Below are 4,454 nucleotides of genomic sequence, written 5' to 3'. Positions count from 1 at the left end.
GTTTATTCTTCAATCCTGCAAGAGGAATCCACTCTTTGGTGAAGGAGGAAAACTTCAGAAGCAGCCACAGGTCAAATAATGTTCTCTTCTCACTTTTGCCAGGGAATCTTACTGGCTCTCCCCTTTACCAGGTCTTTGAGTGGATTATTTATGTAAAACAGTAAGCAGCTCACTCCGTTAAAGTTTTACTCTTGTTTTAAGGGATTAACTAAAAGTTTTAGAAAGCGAGTGGAGAGCCAGAGAGATGTGGAAGAAAGTGCAGCAGCAGCCGGCAGAGATTTGTAACTGTTCTCATTTAGGGTTGGGAATGTGTCAATCATGTGCCACGACCACCCCCCTCATTCTCTGCCCCGCCCCCCAAAAAGCTTGCTGGTCACTGGTCACCCAAACAGTGTAGATTGAAGATTTTCCTAACCAGGGTGTTCTTTAGCGGAACAGTTGATGCTCCGCAGTGCTGTGGATCTGGTGGTTGTGTGGCACAAAAGTTCAAAGTTGTAAGTGCCGTCCCATTGCTTATGTGGTATGACGGTGCATAGAAGAGGTCGGGGTACATGCAAGTTTCTGGAGGAGAAGTGAGTCAGCAGAAAAGAAAGAGCAAGAGAGGGCCCAGGTATGCATAACTTCCCCATATGTTCATAGATATGCATGGATTTAAATGAAGGGTGAGGAACCTCAGGCCAGGGGGAGGGTGCAGCGCCCCTCCCCAGGCCTCTTGATATGGCCCTCTATCAGACCCTCCAAGTATCCCTATTTTCCAGGGACAGTCCCAGATTTACAGATGCTGTCCCAGTTTCTGATTTGATCCCAGAATGTCCCACTTTTCCTTAGGACGTCCCTATTTTCATCGGAGAAATATTGGAGGGCATGGAGTTGCGCGAACCCTGAGATAAGTAACTATGCAACCTTTAGAAGACACCTGAAGGCAGCCCTGCATAGGGAAGTTTTTAAACATTTACAGTGGTACCTCTGGATGCGAATGGGATCCGTTCCGGAGCCCCGTTCGCATCCTGAAGCGAACGCAACCCGCTTCTGCCCGTGCGCGGGTCGCAATTCGCCTCTTCTGCACGTGTGTGACGTCATTTTAAGCGCCTGCGCATGCGCGAGTGGTGAAACCCAGAAGTAAAGTGTTCCGTTACTTCTGGGTCGCTGCAGAGCGCAACCCAAAAAGACTCAACCTGAAGCGTATTCAACCCGAGGTATTACTGTAATGCTTTACATATGTTGGAAGCTGCCCAGAGTGGCTGGGGCAACCCAGTCATATGGGCGGGATATAAAAAAATAACATTATTATTATTATTGCGGAATAGGATGTCCCTTTTCCCATGGGAGAAATGTTGGAGGCTGTGCTCTATGGCTTCTCCATATGCCTCTGTGTTCTTTCCAGGACATGTCTCCATCCTCAGACTAGGCCTCTCAAATGCCCTGCTTTTTCTTGCTTTTTTGTAAGGCTGGGGTGTGTCCTTGAACTCCGACACTGCCTCTTGCTTACCTGATTGGAGGATGGAGAAATGTACAAGGGATCCGTGCATGTAGAAGCCAGCCCTGTTGCTCCACCCACTTTGACTCCGCCCACTGCTGGATGGAAGGTAGAGAGAAGCGTTTGAGTACACTGGGATTTGTTGCTTCTCCTTGCACCCTTCCCCCCCCCCCCCAAGGGCATGTGGCACCTGGAAGTGGAATATGGCCTTTGAGCTGAGAAAGGTCCCCCTCCCCTCCCCTCCCCTCCCCTCCTCTCCCCAATTTCATCATAGTGGAAGCAAGATATTGACCAGGTAACCTCATACCCTTCAACCGTCCTGATTTGAATGGGACATCCTGGAATTACAGAAGCCATCTTGGCTTCTGATTGGATCCATCTTTTGGTCTGGTATTTTGGCACGAGTTAGCAGACTCCCACTAGAGCACCAGACCAAAGGACGCTCATTTTTGGGGTCTCTCTCATGAGTCAGCTGGTTCCCGCAAGAGCTCAGGACCAAAATCGAGCATCCTGATTTTGATTGGTGGGATGTTGGAGTCTGCCTGCTCAATACCTGCTCCCCATCCCTGTTATCCTTCCTGAAGGTTCTTTTGCTACTTAAAACAGATTTGGAGCAGGCATCCCAAACAAACAGAGGAACTGATGCCCTTTCAAATATAAGACCCTCCTCCATAAATTCGGCCAGGTGGCCCCTAGCAGAAGGCAAGAAAGGCACGAGCAGAGCCAACAGCTCCACCTGCTGTGAAAGGGCCGTAGTGCATGCAGAAGGCCCTGTGGCCAATCCATGAGGACTCCCGATTTGGCTGGGAAAAGCTCTTGTCTTAAACCTTGGAGAGCCATTGACCCAGGTGGGAAACCTTAAGCCCAGGGACCAAATGTGGCCTCCTAGGGCTCTCTATTTGACCCTCAGAATTATCCCTCAGGCCACACCCCCTCTCTGCAGGCCACGCCCCTCGCTGGCCTTGCTATGCATCCCAAACGTTCTTGCCTGGCTGAACTCTGATCATGCCTCTCACTTGTCTAGATCAGGGTTTCCCAAACTTGTTTTTGGACTACAATTCCCATGATGCCTGAACGCTGGTCCTGCTAGCTAAGGATGATAGGAGTTGTAGTACAACAGCAGCTGGAGAACCAAGTTTGGAGAACCCTGGTCTAGGTGGATGATAGGCAGGTGTGTGGCGGTTGTGTAGACATCATTGTGTAGAAATTTGTATCAGTAGTTCCACCCTCTTTTGCCTCTGGCCACGCCCCCACTGGAGTGTGGCCCCTGGGAAGTTGCGTAGAAGTGAATGTGGCCCTTGGGTTACAAGCTTTTCCCAACCCCTGCTTTAATGCTATGCCTGATGAAAGACAAGCATCTCCTTCTGAGCTGCTTTCAAGGGTTTCAATTAAGAACAACAACAACAACGACAATTTATTTATTATTATTCAACACTTTTGTGATTTAAAAGCAAGAGTCCGAGTGCTTGTGCTGACTTGTGTGCAACATCTCCAGAGTTCTGGTGTCTGCACAGCTCAAGCAAGAAATCCTCAGGTCAGCAACAGCACTCAGTGGTTCCACCGAAGGCATCTTGAGAGCCAAACATAAAATGTTCCAATTCCAATTAAGTGCCAAAATGTTGCAACTACATCCTCATTACTTGTGCATGCTCCCATTACAAGGGACATATGACTTAGTTGTCTGCATCGTTGACCAGTGTTTGGACTCTGCTCTTCGTCAGTGGAATAAGAATTTAAGTACCCAATGAAGGGACAGACATCAAGTTCGGGGAAACCACGCAGGCAGGGGGGAAACCTTCACCCAAATCCTGGAGTTTAAATCGGGTCACTAGTTCCTCGATGCCCATGGTCAAAGTTGAGAGGAAAGATGGGGAGCACTTTCAGCCCAAAGGAGCACTGGAAACTGTTGTATTGTCTACTGCTGTATTGTCTACACGGACTGGCAGCAACTCTCAAGGCTACACGAGTGTTCCGCTCACAACGAAGAGGCAACATTTATAGATTCCCTAAATGACTGTGCTTTTGAACAGCTGGTTCAGAAACCAACCATAGGGAAGGCAACCCTGGACTTCATATTAAGTGGCACCCAGGAGCTGGTGTGAGATATCAGTGGGATTTCTCCAAACCCTTCTTGGTGATGCCACTGGGGACTGAGCCCAGGGCTTCTGCCTGCTCTGACAATGAGCCACTGTCCTCCCACAAGGGCTGCGTTGCCTCTTTGCACCAACATCATGCCAGAGGTGGACAGGGGGCCAAAGACAAATAGTACATGAAGCAATGGTGTCTTCCAGCCACCCAACTGTCAAAGCTTTCTACACGCATGCCTCCATCCACTTTGAGGACACATTCCAGTCTGGCAAAAACACTTGGGGAGCAGAGCTGCTGAGGGGTGTGGCCTGCTGAGGGGCGTGGCATTGGGAGAGTTCCAGGGGCCAGGCAGAGAGGTCTGGAGGGCCACATTCAGCCCTGAAGCTGAGGTTCCCCATCCCTGACATTCCCCATGCCTGATCTATGGGTTGAATTTGCACAGGAGTAGGGACGCAGGTGGTGCTGTGGGTTAAACCACAGAGCCTAGAACTTGCCAATCAGAAGGTCGGTGGTTCAAATCCCCACGACAGGGTGAGCTCTCGTTGCTCAGACTCCTGCCAACCTAGCAGTTCGAAAGCACATCAAAGTGCAAGTAGATAAATAGGTACCACTCTGACGGGAAGGCAAACGGCATTTCCGTGCGCTGCTCTGGTTTGCCAGAAGCTGCTTCGTCATGCTGGCCACATGACCCGGAAGCTGTACGCCGGCTCCCTCAGCCAATAAAGCAAGATGAGCGCCGCAACCCCAGAGTCGGTCACAACTGGACCTAATGGTCAGGGGTCCCTTTACCTAAAAGCAATATTTCTGAAGCCTGAAATGCTATTTTCTTTGTTTTCAGATGCTCCAGATATCTGCTGCCGCCAGTGTCATCTTAGAACATACCATTTCA

Source organism: Podarcis raffonei, chromosome 16 (genome assembly GCF_027172205.1).
Source record: "Podarcis raffonei isolate rPodRaf1 chromosome 16, rPodRaf1.pri, whole genome shotgun sequence".
NCBI classification, from domain to species: domain Eukaryota; kingdom Metazoa; phylum Chordata; class Lepidosauria; order Squamata; family Lacertidae; genus Podarcis; species Podarcis raffonei.
The sequence above is the reverse complement of the archived record's forward strand: the minus strand, read 5'-3'. Positions refer to the sequence as shown.